The 22,308-nt window shown below is 37.2% G+C and overlaps 1 long non-coding RNA gene and 1 pseudogene across 1 annotated transcript in view; one reads left to right on the top strand and one right to left on the bottom strand.

The window, feature by feature from the left end:
- Nucleotides 1-1,979: 1,979 nt before the first annotated feature.
- LOC108699839 lies at nt 1,980-12,961 on the bottom strand (annotated as a pseudogene).
- A 109-nt stretch (nt 12,962-13,070) lies between these two features.
- Nucleotides 13,071-22,308, top strand: part of eif2b2.S — a 65,123-nt gene continuing 55,885 nt past the window's right edge. Inside the window, exon 1 of the long non-coding RNA XR_001932878.2 lies at nt 13,071-13,717. This is a non-coding gene — a long non-coding RNA (eukaryotic translation initiation factor 2B subunit beta S homeolog). The remainder of the gene's footprint in view (nt 13,718-22,308) is intronic.

The raw sequence follows: 22,308 nt of genomic DNA, 5'->3' as shown, positions 1-22,308 counted from the left end.
GGGTGCGAAACGCGTAAGGTGGGGTATGTGGGGTTGTATGTACTAGCTACTGTTTTAATGTGAATTACAATAAATTAATATTTTTTATTTGAAGAGGCCTGGGACTTATATCGTTTTTGATATAAAAAATTTTTGTTGATGACATCACTAGTCACCGTTTATAAGGATATCATTTACAAGATATTCATGGCTTTTGTGTATTATATAGATATATACACACAGTAAGCACTTGTAAATAATGGTACACACTGGCTTCTATGAACAATAACTTCAGACCATAGATACATTATGCAGTGGAGAGAGAAGTAGTGGCACCCAAAATACATTAAATACGATGAAAAGCAGTGGGAACTTTATCCCCATTTACAAAAAAGTGTAGAACTATAGGCCCAAATGCATTAAATATAACGTGAGACAATGATTTCTGACACCCCAGACCCCTTACCCTTCCAAAAAGCAGGTTTGCCGAAGGCTGGAGAAGATTTGAGCATTGTAGAGATCAAAGTGAAGTCAGAAATTATTTGCATTGCTAGCGCCTAGTGGTAGACATGAGAATAGCACCCAAGCAGGGAAAACCTATGCTTTGCTATTACACAACCTGGGTCGAATTTTACAATGGGAAGGGGAGAAACAATAACTGCCTCAAAATTGGTTCAAGAATTTGCAATGCAACAGTGTAGTTCAGAAATAAAAATTAAATCATAAAAGTCATGATTCACTTTAAGTCTTTACACCGGGGATGCACCAAATCGAGCATCTAAATACAAACTACAAAATATTAGGCTGAATTCAAATTCTTATTTGCATAAGCAAATAAAAAAATCCCTCACCAACTGAAGTGGTATATAAAAAGACTTTGGTTTCCAGTGGTCTTAAGTCACTTCTTATTTAAAGTTCACAATTGGTTTGGCCAAGCATTCAGGGTGTGGCTGAATCTGATTCCTGCAAAAATTGTTGAATCCCAAACTGAATCTGGAATTTCGTGCATCTTTATACAAGTAAATGGATTAAATACATTGTCTGCATATGGAAGATATTTTAGGAATGTAAAACATTTTAAAGGCACAGTAACCCTAAAAATTCAAAGTGTGTTAAATAGTGATGTTGTGTCGGGAAAAGCACGACCCGCACATCACTATTTAACACACTTTTAACCTGACCTCCCACCACCCGCACCCACCCAAGCCCGACTTCCAGATTGAGTTTTTATAGACCTGCGCCAACCCGCCCCGACGATGACGTCACAAGGGGCGGGCGAGAGGCGCACATCTATAAAAACTCAACCTGGAAGCCGGCATTTGGAAGGTCGCGGGCGGGGAAAGAAAGGAGCGTGAGAGGTCAGACGAACACGCGGGTATCGAGTTGGCCTGCACATCTACTAGTATTAAAGTAATGAAAATATAATGTGCTGCACTAGTAAAACTGGTGTGTTTGCTTCAGAAGCTCTGCTATAGTTTATATAAACAAGCGGCTGTGTAGCCATAGGGGCAGCCATTCAAGCACAGGATACACAGTAGATAACAGATAAGCACTACTATAGTTTATATAAACAAGCTGCTGTGTAGCCATGGGGGCAGCCATTTAAAGGTGAAAAACAAGAAAAGTCACAAGATACACAGCAGATAACAGATAAGCCCTGTAGCATACAACATGATTCTTTAGAACTGATCTGTTATCTATAGTGTATCCTGTGCTAGCTTGTTTATATAAACTATAGTAGTACTTATCTGTGTATCCTGTGCTTGAATGGCTGCCCCCAAGGCTACACAACAGCTTGTTATATAAACTATAGTTGTGTTCCTGAAGCAAACATATACATTTTACCAGTGTATGGCAACAGTACATTATACAGTCATTCCTTTAAAACTATTTTTGGTGTTACTGTTCCTTTAAATTATTGGAACATTTTGAAAAACACAGCCAGTGGTGGGAAAAAGTGTACCAGAGCTATTGGTTACTTAAGCAACAGAAACTTGAGCTAGAGTTTCCAAATGGCCATTTATTCATTCAAGACAACAAATGGGTGTTGCATATCTCAGATATCTATGTGTTATATACATAATCAACTGGCAGTTAGACTTCCCATGCACAAAAACAGATACCCTAGAGCTTTGATACTGAGTGAACAATATGAGACTGTGATGACCTTGCTTCCATTTAGGTGTAGGACTGTGTGACCACATTGTGAGCCATATGCACACCTGAGCCCATGCATTGAAATGTCTGTGCAACTTTAGAAGTTCACATGATGTTAGACGCATTTTGAGATGGCTTCATTGTTGTGTGTGGGAACTGCAATATTTCACTTCTGAAATGTCTTTTCAGTATTTCACACTAGTTTGTTCCACTGGACTACATGGAAGAATGGATGAGTATTTATCTTCTGGACTCCCCCAGGACTAGAACCAAGACGCCTACTGGGATCATAGCTCAAGAGCTGTAAAAAAAAAAAAAAACAAAAAAAAAAACATCACCTAAGAAATATGTACAGTTTGGGAATATGACGTTTTTCATTGGCTGAAGGTATCACTGTAGGGTAAATGTATTTTGGGGATTAAAAACCCCCACCATAAAAAAATTTTAATCTGTAAACAGCCTCTTTGAAATATTTAAACACCTGCCACTCCTTTTGTGAAAAGGTTAGTATTAACGCTGCAGCATCCACTTAATCACTTAGGATTCATTCTCCTCCTTTAACCCAAACCAAGTTCTTAGACACGAAGCACCAGCGGTGTTAAAACCATCACTTTATTAGATATTATTTAAAAACATGAATAGAGCGCACAACAAACTACACGCTTGACGCTTTTCGTGGGCAAAGCCACTTCCTTTAGGGTTACTGTTTTAGGGGGTGTGGTTTCTATCCTTTTAAATGTCCGCATGGACTGAACAAATACTGCTTTTGAGGAAGTGGCTTTGCCCACGAAACACGTCAAGCGTGCTCTATCCAAGCAGGACTTTTAAACAAATCATTCTTGATTACATACCTTTACATAGGCCCCCCTTCTAGGTTACTGCTGTGTGCAGCTTCAGACTTGCCGCACCAGAGTTCTCTACACCAGGTCTGGTTTGGCATTCCAGTTACATTGCTGGATCTGCACACATCCAGGCATATCACCTGCCTTTTTACCCAGCAACACAAATAAAAATAAAGTATTAAAAGAAAATAGAAAAAATAATTATTGATAAAAGCTAGATGGGCCCATGATCACACTGGACTCCTATAGACGAGGAGAGCCTATACACCCCTATTTGCAAATAAGGGGTGTATTCGATTTGAGTTTTCGGATTGATCCTATTCACCCGAGTTTTACAAATTAGTTTTTTTCTTAATGAATTTGGATTGGTTGAATTTTGAGTTTATGGAAGTTTTTAAAAAACTCACATGAATTTGAAATTTTACTTTTGATAAATGTGCCTACCCATGTCACTGATGATGAGTCAGAAGGAAAAATATCTTCCGGGTGAAAGTTGTGATTTGTTTTAGGAAAATATGATGGAGCTGGCAAAGGAAAGGGATATACTGTATGAGGTACAAATAATGCAATTTGGGTGGGGGAGATGTGCCCAACTTATATACATGGTAGAAAAATATATAGTTTAAATGAAAATTCTCACAGATGTGAAAGAATCCTCACCTCAGTGAGCAGAGAAATGGCAGCAGAAGAGTATCTGGAAAAGGAACCTGCATGTAAGCATTAACTCCGGAACTTAAACTGTCAAAGAGAGACTGGAGAAAGAAATGGTGAAACAGATATCTATCATCACCAAGACACCATAAATACTTTAGAAACTTTCACAGCCTTACCTGTCCAGTTAGCATCTCATACAGCAGGACTCCCAGAATCCACCAATCGCAGGCTTCATTCACTGTGCCCACTCCCAGGACCTCTGAATGGGACATAAAGGAAGCAGGATGATGACAACTACAGTATATTTGCAGTACCAAATCAGCCCCCGGCCGCAGAATAGTCAAATGTAGCTGCAGCTTCTAAAAGTATGCGTCACTTTATATAATTCTATAGACTTATGAATATGTGCTCTCCGCTGAGCCAAAGCTAGATGGTAATAAAGAAGTATGGTTAATGTTGGATCCTGTTAATGTACAAGATGACTTTTTAGAGCTAACACAATATTTTTACCAGTTAAAGGCAAACATTTTTTGATGTTATTGTCTCTTTAAAGGGGAACTATTGTGAAAATGAAAATTAATTTAAGCTTCATCAAACTGAAATAAGAAACTTTCTAAATACAATCAATTAAATATTCCGCATTGTTTCTGAAATAATCACGTTTATGTTCACTATCCCTCTCTGAGCATCTGTTTCTCTTCATTCTGTCTTCATGCAGCAGTTGGGTGTCAGATATTCATTGACAGTTAGATCTTATATACTGTATCTTACAGGGGGGCTTCCTTTTCTAGCAGATGTATTAGAGCTCACTCAAGTAACTGATTCCAGTACAAACAAAATCTAACAAAATAACTGCCTTTTGCACAAATTCTGCATGTAGAGAGACAGGATGTGACCTCTGACTCTGTGACCTGCTACATCAACAAATGCATAGAGCAGGGCTGTCCAACTGGCGGCCCGCGGGCTGCCCCTTCTTTGGCCCCCCAGTTGCTGTGTCTTTTTACCATAGGTAATCTTTAAAAGGTATCACTGTAGAGATAAACTGCACCCTGCATTGTTTAAACCTCAAATTCAGACTCTAATCCCCTGTATCACACCTGTGACCCCCCTGTATTGTTCACACTTGTGACACCTCTATTGTTCACTCCCCTAAAGTCCTGTACTGTTCACACCCGAGACCCAGACTGAAACTGCCCACATTGTTCACCTGTTCACACCTTATTCAAAATGCTAATGGGGCACCAGCACTGTCACTGTATGTAGTACATATTAGACTGATAGCTTTCCTTGTCTCCTGCTCTGTTCTGTCTTCCCTCCCTGCAGGGCTGGAATTAGGGGCAGGCAGAGTAGGTTCCCACCTAGGGCGCATTCATGGGTGGGGCATACTTTTAAGGGGAATTTAATTTCTTTCTTTTTTAAACCCTGATTTGCTTGGCCTTTAATAGTTTTTCAACTTTATAAACCCCCTGTTCCAGACAGAATCACTCACCAGCTCCCATTTGGCAGCTGTTGGCACAGGTACATATTTGTGGGCAATATCTTGGCTGCTACTTGCACAGGTAAACAGATGATATGATGGATATTTGGCTGCTGCTGGCACAAGTACATATATGGAGGCAATAGTGTGTATTTTTTGGCTGATGCTGGCACAGGTACAGATTGGGGGCAATATAAGGGTTTGGCTGCTGCTGGCTCAGGTACATGGGGCAATATGGTGGTTGCTGGCACAGGTACACAGATGTTTGAGGGCAATATGATGGATTTTTGGTTACTGCTAAAACATATGCAAATTGGGGCAATATGATGGATTCTTTTGGTTGCCGCTGGCATAGGTACAGATTGGGGGTAAAAATATGATGGATGTTTTGTCTTATGCTGGCACAGGTACAGATTGGGGCCTGGGGGCAATCTGAGGGATTGACTGCCATTGGTATAGGTACAAATGGAGGCAATATGATAGGTGCTGGCACAGGTACAGGGGACTATATGACTGGTATGGTGGGAAATGGTAATGCAGGACTGGGTGGGGGGCACTGATTGAAGCCTTTGCCTAGGGTGCAAAAATACCTTGGCCCGGCTCTGCTTCCCTGTGTGTGCCATTCTCTGCTTGCCCAGTGCTGCTTGCCCTACCCTACCTGTGGGATGTAAGCCTGTTAGGGGTTTGTTAGCATTTGGAAATTGTTGTTAAGAGGCCCCTAAGGTGTTTAATCATGTGTTGGGGGGTTGTTGTATTATCCACAGGGGAGGATGAGGCATATGGGTTTAAGGGTGTGTTTTTAACATGACTTCAATTTTTCACATATGAGTGATGAAGGATTTCCCTGCAGTGAGCACCAACCATTTGGTTTTTGGTGTGCCACCACCGTTAATGTGGATATGATCTTAAAAGTTCTTGTGGTAATATGGGTGTGGTTTACAGTGGGTTTTGGTTTAAAAGGGGGAGTGGCCAACACTGACTTCCATTATCGGCCCTCCACCACATAGGCCAGTAAAATTTTGGCCCTCAGTACCACAGAACTTGGACAGCACTGGCATAGAGGATGTTACCATCTCCAAAACTGTCACCATGAGAGCCAACGAAAAACCCTGGTTTACAGCAAAGATTTGTGCACGGATAAGAGAGAGAGATGCTGCTTTCCGATCAGGGGACAGAGTTGCTCTTAAAATAGCCAGGGCCAACCTCTCTCGAACCATCCGACAAGCAAAGCAGGAGTACACACTGAAGAATCAAAATCATTTACACAACTCAAAAGACTCACTCAACTTATGGCAAGGCATTCCGACTGTCACACAGTACAAGCCTGCGCGGAGCAGCAGCAATGAAGACGCCACACTCCCAGAGGAACCGAACATGGTCTACGCACGGTTTGACGCGCTAAACAAAGAGCCTGTGAGGAAAGCCACGCCTCCTCTCACCGACCAAGTCATCTGTCTACCCACGGCCGAAGTGAGGCGAACCTTAACCAAGGTCAATCCACGAAAGGCTGCTGGACCAGACAACATTCCTGGTCGTGTGCTCAGAGACTGTGCAGATCAGCTGGCTGACGTCTTCACTGACATTTTCAACACATCGCTAAGCCAGATGATCGTTCCCTACTTATGTGTGCTTGTAGCAGGGTGCAGAAGCCATGCCAAGGCCAGGTCCCACTCTCCTGGCACACACCATTCAAAGCAGTAGTATCAAAAACAAGCCCTTCATACAAAAAGTTTAATCATTCTTCTTGGTGCCATTAAAACTATTCCTGGGGCTTCTTAGCTCCTTATCTGTTCCATTAGCTTTAGTCACAGGCATCTATCAGCAGAAACTGTATACAAACATGCTTTAGGTCTCTGACCATAAACATTCTGCCTTAAAGCATGGCGAAAGTGCTGTACACACTTCTATGCAAGCGAAGAAAAGGACCAGTGTCTTTACGCTTTAATTATTGCTTATTCCCAGAGATTTCCTGCCACATTATCTCTAATTAATGGAAAGGTACCTGGAGCAAGATATCAGACTGGAAGAGTTTTCCTCTTAGTTATTAAGTCTCTTAGCTGTCTCTGCTTCACTTTGGACAGCTTGGCTGCAAATGGACAAAGAACAGCTTAAGTCAACATAACAATTATGATAGTGCAACCCAAATACCAAGGGAAAGACACAGAAGAACATACCAGTTGGAATAGATTGGGTCTATCCCCTGCATTAGGGCAGGGGTCCCCAACTTTTTTTACCAGTCGAGCGAATCTCTCCGTGTATGGCCACCTTAACCCTAGTCATACACGTAGAAAAAAACTTTTTTAGTTTGCAGAGCCGTACCTTTTATACAACAGGATTCTAAGGAAGGCCAAAAAAATGTATCTGTTTAAATACAAAGTTAGTCAGTATAATGCCCCTTAAGAGCAGTAAACATCTGGTAAGAGTAAACTAGTAAATGCTGTTAGACCTTTGGATTAGTGGAGTCATACCTTTATAAAAACGGGACACTGAAGTCAGAAATCCGTTTTCTTCACACAACAATCCAAGTGGAAAGAATGAGCCATGCACAGAGCACAGAAGGTGGTCAGGAAACCAATCCCATATTGAAAACACCAGGAATACAGTAATGACAAGTGAGAATTGGGTAATGAAAATCCCTCACTTTGTAATATTTTCATGTGAGAATCAGTTACTTTGTTTTCCTCTGTGAGTCTATTTTCCATTCTGTCCTTCCTTACTAGACCCAGACTATTATGAGATTCAACATGGAGTAGTAACTAAGTATATTACTAACAGTTTAGGCTGTGTTCTTGTTCGGGTGTCTATTGTGGTATGGGACATGCAGTTCTGCAGGTTTTTCAACTCAATGTCAAAACTGTAAAGAGGGGAGTGCAAGAATAAAGCATTAACTAACATTTAAAGCAAGAGCTCATCATCATCATCATTTATTTCTAAATCACTAGGAAGTTTCACAGTGCTTTACAAGGATTCATAACAAACAGGGGTCTTGCAATAATTCAACAAATAAGGTTTACAGCGCAAGGACACAAGTGCTTACAATCTATGGGATTCAACAAAAGAGGTTTCGATTTGCAGGGGCTGTAGGGAAATTATCCCTGACATTGGTATGCTCGATTGGGAAGGTGCATGAGAGAGACTTGAAAACTGTCTCACCTCTTGGTGCTGAAGTCTGGCATGTTCCACTGAGAGATCTGGTTGTATAACTGCAGCCTCTGCAGGCTTTCCCCCAGTTGCTCTAACCATGGTCGTTGCTGGTATATAATCTCTTGGTGTTCAATAACATCTCACTGTCAAAAATAATAATGCCCCTGAAATCACCAAGACAAGAGGTCTGAAAATGTATGTTTTGTTCTAGATACCATAAAGAGGAGCCTGAAGACAACTGTTTTTTTGAGGTGGTCAGCCTACAGGCTTGGGTAAAGTGGCAGTGTTCTAATTCCTAAATAGGCTGTTTAAGGTCTTGTAAACAGTCATTTCTGCTCTAATATATCTATTTATAAGACATATGACACCTGCTGTTTAGGCTTATGCAACATGGGCCCTTTCAGCAAAAGAATATTTTACCTTTGACTACTAACACTGGGCCAAACTGGGATAGACCAATCATTTGGCACCCTGATCAATGATCTCATCATAATTGGGGCTTATAGTGAACCACATTAACACACCGACGAGGCCCTTGCCAAACAATACTTTCAAACAAGCCAGATATCGATTGAACAGGAGGACCCTCTGAATGCCCCATAAATGATAAGCTGTTGAACTGGTTTAGATAGGCCAGGTGTGCCACTTTATTTTAAATTACAAAATACGTACTTCTTTTCTTCCAGATACTAATCCCACTCCAGATCGAAGACATCGTTGACATCCTGAACTGCATTATTTACATATTGGTTTAGTCCACTAATCTCCTGGTAAGAGAACAGTAAGTCTTTACTATTGTTTTCAGCAATATGCAATTAGAAGAAAATACAAAAACTTCTACCTAGGCCTTATTAATCAATCAGTTGGTTAAGGCTATGGGTTATTGAACCTGAGCTTGCCTTGATATCATACTGTATATGTCCATATGTTCCTGACAGAAGACACCATATGAGTTTGATTAGAAAAAAAGTATCTCAAAAGTCACACTCTGTATAATATATCTCAATTCATTAAATTTTATTAGTTACTGAGCTCCCAAATGAATTTCAACCCTTAAAAATTGTAGGTGCCAGTTAAACAATAATTCTGCATGTGTACCACCCCATCCCTTGTGGTTACAAGTTGCCAACATCTCTGCACAATTTCTAACCAGCACAAAGCTAGTAAAAGGAATTTTGGAAGTTCTGTTTTGTCTGCCTGTTTCTTCTAATTACAGCTGGATTTTATAGTAGACAGGTCTAATATATGTATTTGCATTAGAAGAGTTGGCAAATTTGATATGTGGAAGAAGACTGCACTGGGCCCACTAATGGCATATTTCCATTACAGCATCCTCACCAGTTTGGCTTTACTGTGTTATACTTTTTGCCTGCAGAAAGCAACCTGGCTATATTCAAGAGCAATTAAACCCTGTTGTAGGTATTAAGGCACTGAGCGACGATCATGCACAATTACACCATCCCATTAATTATACTAATAATCAGTAGGATGGGAGGTTAATCTGTATAGTAAAGCATCCATCTTGCTCAGCCTTAGTACAGCAAAATATTCTATTTAATTAGCTCTGCAAGAGATGCAATTACCTCTGTTGTTTCCTTAATCTCCAGACAGAAGGAGAGAAGGCTTTCAGACTCTACCCTCAGATGTCTCTTTTCCTCCTCGCTGCAAACTTGGAGACAAACTTTGCTATTCCAGGCTTTCAGATCATCCAGTTCCTTTTGCAAATCTGCAATCTAATTAGGAAGGGGGGAGAGGGACATTGTCATGGATGCTGGTGCCTTAGCAAATACACATCATTTATCGCCTCAGGTTATTTCAAAATATTTTTTTTAAAAATTGCACTGATATCAAAGAAATGTTCTTTTTCTTGTTACCAAGGCAGAGCTACCTAAATGAACCCCTATAATGAATCTGTTTAATCCAAGAACTTTAATGGGGCAGGTGGGAGCATGTATATTAATGTTTGTTGCGTCATCATAAAAATCGTTCCTTCATGCAAAGAGTAAAGCTCTGTACAGTACACAGTTTGGGGGGGGGGGTAATAGTAAGTAGTAGTAATTGCAGGCAATTAGTAGTAGTTCTGTGACTCCTGAAGCACTACCTAGTTAAAACAGGACATCAAGAGGTGCCCCATGGCCTGTGACATGATCTCACAGATGATGTGATTAAAATGGCAATGATCTTTTTTTGTTAAAATTGAATTTTTGTTTATTTTAATCCACCATGTTTCTTTTATAATTCTATAATTGGTATATCTCGCAATCCCATTACCTAACGTGTTATATCTCATTAGATTACCAATAGAGGTTGCTGTTTCGATTGGTCTATTTATATGGATTTCTATTTGCTGCTCCACTATGTCTATGATTAAGGGCGCCTGCGACTGAAACGCTTCAAGCTAGATGTGCTGCGTGTCTTTTAATATGGATTAATAAATATTTTTGTTTTCTGGACAGATGCAGTTGAAATACTTGATTTGGCATGTGGAGTTGAAATATCATTTAAAGAATACAGCTTTTAAAAACATTAAAAACATATGTATTAATGGCAACTAAGGAGTCAATTAAATTGCGTATATATTTCTCTAGTAGAAGTAAAAAAAAATTCATAATTCACCCAATATGTTAAAATCACCAACTAGAACTTGGGGGGGGCATAGCCTGATGCCACTGGGCCAGTTGTTAGGCAATTAAGGCCATAAACCCATTACTTTTATGGAAAGTCATTCAGGGGAACTACATTACATCCCTGCTTAAAGGAACAGATAGTGTCAAGAATAAGTAAGAGCTGAAGAGATCGGAGATCTATGGGATTCTTCAGAGAAGGTTTTCTTAAAGGAAAACTATACCCCAAAAATTAATACTTAAAGTGGACCTGTCACGCAGACACAAAAATCTGTATAATAAAAGTCCTTTTCAAATTAAACATGAAATCCAATTTCTATTTTTTATTAAAGCATTCCTAGCTGCTGTAAACTCATTTAAACATCTCAGCTGTCAATCAAATATTGTCCGCCCCTCCTCTATGCCCGTGGCATAGAGGCGGGGCAGACAATTACTTTCACTTTCCATTCAGCACTTCCTAGATGTCACTGCTCTCCTTATATTCCCCCTGTTCTTTTTACCATTTAATTGTGTAACCAGGACATGGGGATGGACATCAGGTCCCCCATTCTGGTGCACAAACAAGATTCTGAGATGATACAAGGCTTGTCTTAATAACAGTGTCCACAAAATGGCTCCTGCCTGCTTGTTATAATTATGAATTCCCAGACTGAAGGAAACAAGATTCAAATAATTTATATAGTGTAATTAAAGTTCATTTTGCTTGACTAATCTGAAAAAAAAAGGATTTTGAATAATTTTTTTGGGTGACGGGTCCCCTTTAAGTCACAGATAGTTTATATCATATTAAAGAATCTTATCAAACTGGAATATATATTTAAGTAAATATTGCCCTTTTACATCTTTTGCCTTGATCCACCATTTCATGATGGTATGTGTGCTGCCTCAGAGATCAAATGACCAGAAATACTGCAGCTCTAACTGTAAAAGAAGTGTGGAAGCAAAAGACAGACCTATGTCTGTTAATTGCCTCATGTGACCTAACAAGTATGGTTTGCTTGGTTTGTTTGTGTGCACCGTGAATCATACGATCCCAAAGGGTGGCCCTTATTTTCTAAATGGCAGTTTTCTATTTAGAATTACCTAATGGCACATACTACTAAAAAAGTATATTATTATGAAAATGGTTTATTTACATGAAACAGGGTTTTATATATGAGCGTTTTTTTGGAATACATTTTTAGAGAGACCTACATTGTTTGGGGGTATAGTTTTCCTTTAAAATCTTTTTATTTATTTAGATAGTAAAACAGTATAAGAAAAAGTGACGGTGTCTTTTAGCTCAGATTGAATTTAGGTACTAGATTATTTTTTATCATTGCCTTAAGGGTTAGTTCACACGAGGAGATTCGGGAAGATTGTCACCTGGCGGCTAATCGCCTCGTCTTCTGGGCAACAATCTCCTTGAACTCCCATAGGCTATAATGAAAAGTCACCTGCGCTAAAGCACATGCGGCAAAGTCGCCCGAAGTTTCCTCCAGGCTTTGTCGCCAGGCGACAAAATCTCCTCGTGTGAACTAACCCTTATGCAAAGGCAAATTTTAAAAATGCTATAAGACCCAGGTGACTAGGGAAGTAGGCAGCACCTGTGTATTTACAACTACGGAAAGAACCAAGTTCGACAACTGCTTGTGAGAAGTGAGCAGTACAGGTGAGCTTTATCTTAGTTTACTAGGCTGAACTATTAGGCTGGCTATTGGCAGGTGCTGTAGCATTGGGCTTGGAAGTTATGAGTAAAAGAAAGGGCAGCAGCACTAGAGTTGGGTATGGTTGCAGGGATATCTGAAGCATTGAATCTACAAGAGAGAAGGCACAAATAATTGCCCAACAATGTTCATAATTTTATAATGGCATTAACAGCCTGTATACAAAAAGGGATTGTATTTACTTGTCTTTAAGATTGACTTTTACTTTGGACACAGAGGCATTCATGTCTGCGTCGGTACAGAGGTTGCACTCAAGGGATGGGTGCCCATGGCAGGCTGGAATGACAATGCTGGATGCGTGGAAACTTTGGCCGTATTGCTTGAAGCTCAGCAACTCGGCCAGCCCTGGCGCACGTAGGAAGAGTGCGCGCTGACAGGCCACGGAACCCCTTCCGGTACACTTTCCCCTGTCCGTCATGTGCACGCGCATGCGCAAAAATAGGCGGAAGCTCGGAACTTACTCAGCCGCTACAGTCGGACTAGGGGTAGGCAGCAGTGACAGGTACCTGCCTGGCGCCCCAAGTTTTGCGCACGTGCCTACCCCTAGTTCCTAGCCCAACGAGTCCAAATTGGAAAGATGGGACACCGTCATAGAGGGACAGTTGTTCTTTGCTCATGCTGTCTCCCGCCGCTGGGGCAATAGAGAACGCAGGCTGGGAGTAAACGGCAAGTGATCCAGACAGATCCTGCAGTGGGCGGGGCATGTGACGAGGGCGGCACACTGCTGCCAAGCAACGAAAAGCTCTAACATGAAGTTTGCTTTCTCCAGTGTTGAGTTCTAGAGTAACAACTTGCAGCGATTTCTTGCCCTCATACCCTGAGAACCATAATTTGTGTAAGACACAGGTTCTTATCATCACTTGTACAGTTCCCACACAGAGACAGCTTCCCATAATAGGCCAGCAAAACAATAGCACGCCGCAGCTCCACCAATGAGCGTGTCCCTGGGCGGAGCTTAACTTGTATCACAGCGGCTCCATGGTCACATGACCCAGATAACTGCCGTTTTTCTGTCAGTTGGGGGAGACGATCAGCCGATGAACAGGTGATTTCCTCTGCGCTTTTGGACCTGACCTGAGTCACCTGACACGTCAGAAATTGGAAAAAGGAGATGAAAGAGAGAAGATGACAAAGGTAGGGAACAAGGGGAAAACACTGGGGAGCAAAGAGAGGTCTCTGTAAAAAAAAATCATGAAAGCAGACGAGCAGGCAGCAGAGGGAAACAAGTAAGATGCTATTTTAAATGCTGATTTCATGCAAATGGTGATGTTTTTTTAAAAAAAATCTTGTTAATTAACTCTATTGTATTGTGAGTTTGCTGCAGCTTTTTTAACATATGTTTTGAGAATCGTTTTTTCCATTTTCGGCAGTAAATCTTCATTTGTTAGTGAATAGGAGGGTTAATCTGATAACTAAATACATAAATCATATAAACCTCAGAGTTCTTAGTTATTGTTATAAGGATACGTATTGTTACCGATGGGCAATATGAAGCCATTTAATTAGAGAAATGGGAGAATTCAGCAAATAGGCTCATTTTTAATTAAGTATGTTATTATGGGATGTTGTGTGCAAAGTCTAGTGACAGTTAATAACTGTCAATTTTTAAAAATCTGATTTTATGCGTTTGGTAAATCTTTTTTTGCTTCTTGTTAAATAACTATATTGTCGATTGTAAAAAATCCAGCAAATAGGCACATTTTCAATTATGTATGCTGGTACATATTTCCATGCTTTGTTGTTATTATGGGATGTTGTTATTTTGGGATGTTGATATTATTGGATGTTGTGTGCAAAGTCTAGTTGACAGTTAGTAACTGTCAATTTTTAAAAATCTGATTTTATGCATTTGGTAAATCTTTTTTTGCTTCTTGTTAAATAACTAGATTGTCGATTGTAAAAAAAAAATCCAGCAAATAGGCACATTTTCAATTATGTATGCTGGTAAATATTTCCATAGATTGTTGTTATTATGGGATGTTGTTATTTTGGGATGTTGATATTATGGGATATTATGTGCAAAGTCTAGTGACAGTTTATAACTGTCACTTTTTAAAAATCTGATTTTATGCGTTTGGTAAATTTTTTTTTTTCTTCTTATTAAATAACTATATTGTCGATTGTAAAAAATCCAGCAAATAGGCACATTTTCAATTATGTATGCTGGTACATATTTCCATGCTTTGTTGTTATTATGGGATGTTGTTATTTTGGGATGTTGTTATTTTGGGATGTTGATATTATTGGATGTTGTGTGCAGAGTCTAGTGACAGTTAGTAACTGTCAATTTTTAAAAATCTGATTTTATGCATTTGGTAAATGTTTTTTTGCTTCTTGTTAAATAACTATATTGTCGATTGTAAAAAATTCAGCAAATAGGCACATTTTCAATTATGTATGCTGGTAAATATTTCCATAGATTGTTGTTATTTTGGGATGTTGATATTATGGGATGTTATGTGCAAAGTCTAGTGACAGTTTATAACTGTCACTTTTTAAAAATCTGATTTTATGCGTTTGGTAAATTTTTTTTTTTTCTTCTTGTTAAAATACTATATTGTCGATTGTAAAAAATTCAGCAAATAGGCACATTTTCAATTATGTATGCTGGTACATATTTCCATGCTTTGTTGTTATTATGGGATGTTGTTATTATGGGATGTTGTGTGCAAAGTCTATTGACAGTTTATAACTGTCAATTTTTAAAAATCGGATTTTATGCATTTGTTAATTTTTTTTTTGCTTCTTGTTAAATAACTATATTGTCAATTGTAAAAAATCCAGCAAATAGGCACATTTTCAATTATGTATGCTGGTACATATGTCCATGCTTTGTTGTTATTATGGGATGTTGTTATTTTGGGATGTTGATATTATGGGATGTTGTGTGCAAAGTCTAGTGACAGTTAATAACTGTCAATTTTTAAAAAATCTGATTTTATGCGTTTGGTTAATCTTTTTTTGCTTCTTGTTAAATAACTATATTGTCGATTGTAAAAAATCCAGCAAATAGGCACATTTTCAATTATGTATGCTGGTACATATTTCCATGCTTTGTTGTTATTATGGGATGTTATTATTTTGGGATGTTGATATTATTGGATGTTGTGTGCAAAGTCTAGTGACAGTTAGTAACTGTCAATTTTTAAAAATCTGATTTTATGCATTTGGTAAATCTTTTTTTGCTTCTTGTTAAATAACTAGATTGTCGATTGCAAAAAAAAAATCCAGCAAATAGGCACATTTTCAATTATGTATGCTGGTAAATATTTCCATAGATTGTTGTTATTTTGGGATGTTGATATTATGGGATGTTATGTGCAAAGTCTAGTGACAGTTTATAACTGTCACTTTTTAAAAATCTGATTTTATGCATTTGTTAATTTTTTTTTGCTTCTTGTTAAATAACTATATTGTCGATTGTAAAAAATCCAGCAAATAGGCACATTTTCCATTATGTATGCTGGTACATATTTCCATTTTTTGTTGTTATCATGGGATGTTGTTATTATGGGATGTTGTTATTTTGGGATGTTGTGTGCAAAGTCTAGTGACAGTTTTATAACTGCCACAGAGCTGCCACATTGTGATTTTGCAGCAGCCTTTGTTTTGAAAATTCATGTTTTGAACTTAGATTTTCAATTTTCTGGACCAAGTTTTAATGTGTCAGAATAGGAGGGTTGGTTTGATAACTAAATACATAAATCGTATCAACCACAGAGTTCTTGGTTATTGTGTGAAAGGAAAGGTACTGTTACAGATAGGCAATATTAAGCCATTTAACTAGAAAATGGAAGAATCCAGCAAATATACTAATTTTTAATTATGCATGCTGGTACAAATGCCCATGCATTGTTATTTTGGGATGTTGTTATTATGGGATGTTGTGTGCAAAGTCTAGTGACAGTTTATAACTGCCACAGAGCTGCCATATTGAGTAGTTGAATGAACAGTATAAGAGAGACTCGCAAACAAAATAGTTTTAATTAATTTGGGCCCATGCCCTCAAACCTTCAGAAAAGAGAAAAGAAAGGAAATAAAATGATAATGTTTTGTAAAGAGAAGAACAAGATATTTTATAAACTTTTAGAAGATATGAATGGGCAGAGGTGTGAAGCAAGTTAGTTTCATTTTTAAAATGCTGATTTTATGCATTTGGTAAAATATTTTTTTGTTTCTTTTTAATAAACTATATTGTGTGTTGTGATTTTGCAGCAGCGTTTGATTTGAAAAAACATGTTTTGAGAATAGATTTTTGATTTTTTGGACCAAGTTTTAATTTTTCAGTGAATAGGAGGGTTGGTTTGATTAACTACATACATAAATCATATAAACCATGAATGTCTTTGTTATTGGAGGAGAGGCTAGGTTCTGTTACACATAGTTTGTCAGGGAAAATGTTTGGAATGGGAAAATGCAGCATATAGGCACATTTTTAATTATGTATGCTGTTAGATATGTCCATGCATTGTTATTATGGGATGTTGTATGCAAAGTCCAGTGACAGTTTATAACACAGAGCTGCCAAATTAGGCAGGTGAGTGAACAGTGTAAAATAGTCTGGGAAGCAAAATTTTTTAATGCCTTATTTGTAGGGATGCACCGAATCCAGGATTCGGTTCGAGATTCGGCCAGGATTCGGCCTTTTTCAGCAGGATTCAGATTCGGCCGAATCCTTCTGCCCGGCCGAACCGAATCCGAATTTGCATATGCGAATTAGGGACGGGAAGGGAAATCGCATGACTTTTTGTCACAAAATAAGGAAGTAAAAAATGTTTTCCCTTTCTCACTCCTAATTTACATATGCAAATTAGGATTCGGATTTCGTTCGGTATTCAGCCGAATCTTTAGAAAAGGATTCGGGGAGTTCGGCCGAATCCAAAATAGTGGATTCGGTGCATCCCTACTAATTTGGGCTCAAGCCCTTAGTCAAAAAACGATAAAAACATAGTCAAAAACGATGGAAAGAAACAGATGAAAACAATGTAAATAATTTTTAGAAAACCTATAGAACAGGGGTCCCCAACCACCGGGCTTAGACACTCCCGTAATGAGCCGGTACGTCCAAATTTCCTGTCAACCCCGCCACGACCCCTGCTCACGCTGACCCCACCCAACCACGCCGACCCCCATCCATGACCCCACCCACTGGTCGCGAAAATAATAAAAAAAAAAAACATTTTTCCACCGGTACAAAAAAGGTTGGGGACCCCAGCTATAGAAGATATGAATGTGCAGGGAGTAAATCAAGTAAGCTGCAGTTTTAAAAAGCTGATATTTTTTATCCCATACCTATATCATTATTGAGAATTTATATTATGAGATTTTTTATGTGTATTAACTAAAAATATTTTAATAGATAAGGGCTTTAAATAGTTAGGGGTTTCTTTTAGAATATTTGTTCTCTATATATTATTTACTTGTTATTCATAAGTTATAGTGTTTCCTTTTAATGTTTTTGTGCTTAGTTTATTGGACAATTGATTTGTATAGGCCTGAATAGGTAGACAATTGAAATGCTAGTTCCCCAAGGGGGTGGGTCCCTTTGCAGTGTATGGCATGCTCACCCAAAGAGGTCCTTTATGTGTGGATAGGTAGAGGTCGTGTATGGTGGACCCCTGAGGGAATTCCCTAAGCGTCCTCAGTAATTGGATTGTTATTATAGATATGTATATGATCATTGATTTGTATTGATTATTGTTTAATTGTTTAATTCATTTGTTGTGGTATTATTGTAATAAGGTTTTTAAATAGATCAGGTGATTGAAGTCAGAGTTGTTTTTCTATGGTTTAGGCTTTGTTCTAGATAAGCTGTTTTGATAAAAATGTGTTTGATGCATGAATATATATATATATATATATATATATATATATATATAATCTATGTAGAATGTGTATAGAGGGATGAATATATATCTCTATGCAGAGTGTATATAGATGGATGAATATATATATCTATGTAGTATGTATATAGTCGGATGAATATATATCTCTATGCAGAGTTTATATAGATGGATGAATATATATCTCTATGCAGAATGTATGTAGATGGATGAATATATATATATATATATATATACAGGGTCGGACTGGGGGGCCCGGGGCCCACCGGGACTGCTGTCCAGGGGCCCCCCGCCGGCCCCCGCCGGCCTACTAAAACGCGTCGGCCCAGCAACAGTGGCGTTGGGCGCGCATGCGCAACATCGACACCGCTCGGCACGCATGCGCAGCAGCGCCGTTTGGCGCGCATGCGCAGGCGGCGCTGCGCATCGCGAGAAAAAAAGTTTTTTTTTTTCCGATTGGAAATATCTACTGAAGGGTTCTGGCCCGGCGGGGGCCCACGAGGGTCGGGGTCCACCGGGTTTTTTTCCCGGTATCCCGCCGGGCCAGTCCGACACTGTATATATATATCTATGTAGAATGTGTATAGAGGGATGAATATATATCTCTATGCAGAGTGTAAATAGATGGATGAATATATATTTCTATGTAGAATGTATATAGAGGGATGAATATATATCTCTATGCAGAGTGTATATAGATGGATGAATATATATCTCTATGCAGAATGTATGTAGATGGATGAATATATATATATATATATATTTCTATGTAGAATGTATATAGAGGGATGAACATATATCTCTGCAGAGTGTATATAGATGGACGAATATACATATATCTATGTAGAATGTATATAGAGGGATGAATATATATATCTCTATGAAGAGTGTATATAGATGGATTAACATATATCTCTATGCAGAGTGTATATAAATGGATGAATATATATCTATGTAGAATGTATATAGAGGGGATGAATATATATCTCTATGCTGACGCCGACCACGCCGACCCCATCCATGACCCCACCCACTGGTCCTCGCGGAAAAAAAAAAAACCCCGCCGACCCCATCCCCAACCCCACCCCCCGGTCCTCGCGAAAATAATAATAATAAAAAAAAAAAAAACATTTTTGCCACCGGTACAAAAAAAGGTTAGGGACCCCAGCTATAGAAGATATGAATGTGCAAGGAGTAAATCAAGTAAGCTGCAGTTTTAGAAAGCTGATATTTTTTATCCCATACCTATATCATTATTGAGAATTTATATTATGAGATTTTTTATGTGTATTAAATAAAAACATTTTAATAGATAAGGGCTTTAAATAGTTAGGGGTTTCTTTTAGAATATTTGTTCTCTATGTATTATTTACTTGTTATTTATAAGTTATAGTGTTTCATTTTAATGTTTTTGTGCTTAGTATATTGGACAATTGATTTGTATAGGCCTGAATAGGTAGACAATTGAAATGCTAGTTCCCCAAGGGGGTGGGTCCCTTTGCAGTGTATGGCATGCTCACCCAAAGAGGTCCTTTATGTGTGGATAGGTAGAGGTGGTGTATGGTGGACCCCTGAGGGAATTCCCTAAGCGTCCTCAGTAATTGGATTGTTATTATAGATATGTATATGATCATTGATTTGTATTGATTATTGTTTAATTGTTTAATTCATTTGTTGTGGTATTATTGTAATAAGGTTTTTAAATAGATCAGGTTATTGAAGTCAGAGTTGTTTTTCTATGGTTTAGGCTTTGTTCTACATAAGTTGTTTTGATAAAAATGTGTTTGATGGATGAATATATATATATATATTTCTATGTAGAATGTATATAGAGGGATGAACATATATCTCTGCAGAGTGTATATAGATGTTTGAATATATATATCTATGTAGAATGTATATAGAGGGATGAATATATATCTCTATGCAGAGTGTATATAGATTGATAAATATATATATATATATCTATGTAGAATGTATATAGAAGGATGAATATATATATCTATGCAGAGTGTATATAGATGGATGAATATATATATCTATGTAGAATGTATATAGAGGGATGAATATATATCTCTATGCAGAGTGTATATAGATGGATGAATATATATATCTATGTAGAATGTATATAGAGGGATGAATATATATCTCTATGCAGAGTTTATATAGATGGATGAATATATATATATATCTATGTAGAATGTATATAGAGGGATGAATATATATCTCTATGCAGAGTGTATATAGATGGATGAACATATATATCTATGTAGAATGTATATAGAGGGATGTATATATATCTCTATGCAGAGTGTATATAAATGGATGAATATATATATCTATGTAGAATGTATATAGTCGGATGAATATATATCTCTATGCAGAGTGTATATAGATGGATAAATATATATATCTATGTAGAATGTATACAGTCGGATGAATATATATCTCTATGCAGAGTTTATATAGATGGATGAATATATATATTTCTATGTAGAATGTATATAGAGGGATGAATATATATATCTCTATGCATAGTGTATATAGCTGGATGAATATATAAATATATATAGAATGTATATAGAGGGATGAATATATATATATCTATGTAGAATGTATATAGAGGGATGAACATATATCTCTATGCAGATTGTATATAGATGGATGAATATATATATATATATATATATCTATGTAGAATGTATATAGAGGGATGAATATTTATCTCTATGCAGAGTGTATATAGATTGATGAATATATATATATATATATATATATATATATATATATATATATATATGTAGAATGTATATAGAGGGATGAATATATATATATATATATATATATATATATATATATATATATATATATATATATATCGGCAGAGTGTATATAGATGGATGAATATATATATCTATGTAGAATGTATATAGTCGGATGAATATATATCTCTATGCAGAGTTTATATAGATGGATGAATATATATATATATATATATATATATTTTTTTTTTTGTGTAGAATGTATATAGAGGGATGAATATATATCTCTATGCAGAGTGTATATAGATGGATGAATATATATATTTCTATGTAGAATGTATATAGAGGGATGAATATATATATCTCTATGCAGAGTGTATATAAATGGATGAATATATATATCTATGTAGAATGTATATAGAGGGATGAATATATATCTCTATGCAGAGTGTATATAAATGGATGAATATATATATCTATGTAGAATGTATATAGAGGGATGTATATATATCTCTATGCAGAGTGTATATCGATGGATGAATATATATCTATGTAGAATGTATATAGAGGGATGAATATATAAATATATATATCCGCAGAGTGTATATAGATGGATGAATATATATATCTATGTAGAATGTATATAGTCGGATGAATATATATCTCTATGCAGAGTTTATATAGATGGATGAATATATATATATATATATATATATATTTCTATGTAGAATGTATATAGAGGGATGAATATATATCTCTATGCAGAGTGTATATAGATGGATGAATATCTATATATATATATATATATATGTAGAATGTATATAGAGGGATGAATATATATATCTCTATGCAGAGTGTATAGAAATGGATGAATATATATATCTATGTAGAATGTATATAGAGGTATGAATATATATCTCTTTGCAGAGTGTGTATAGATGGATGAATATATATATCTATGTAGAATGTATATAGAGGGATGAACATATATCTCTGCAGAGTATATATAAATGGATGAATATATATCTATCTATGTAGAATGTATATAGAGGGATGAACATATATCTCTATGCAGAGTTTATATAGAATGGATGAATATATATATATATATATATATATA

The sequence above is a fragment of the Xenopus laevis genome, chromosome 8S (genome assembly GCF_017654675.1).
Source record: "Xenopus laevis strain J_2021 chromosome 8S, Xenopus_laevis_v10.1, whole genome shotgun sequence".
NCBI classification, from domain to species: Eukaryota; Metazoa; Chordata; class Amphibia; order Anura; family Pipidae; genus Xenopus; species Xenopus laevis.
The sequence above is the reverse complement of the archived record's forward strand: the minus strand, read 5'-3'. Positions and strand labels throughout refer to the sequence as shown.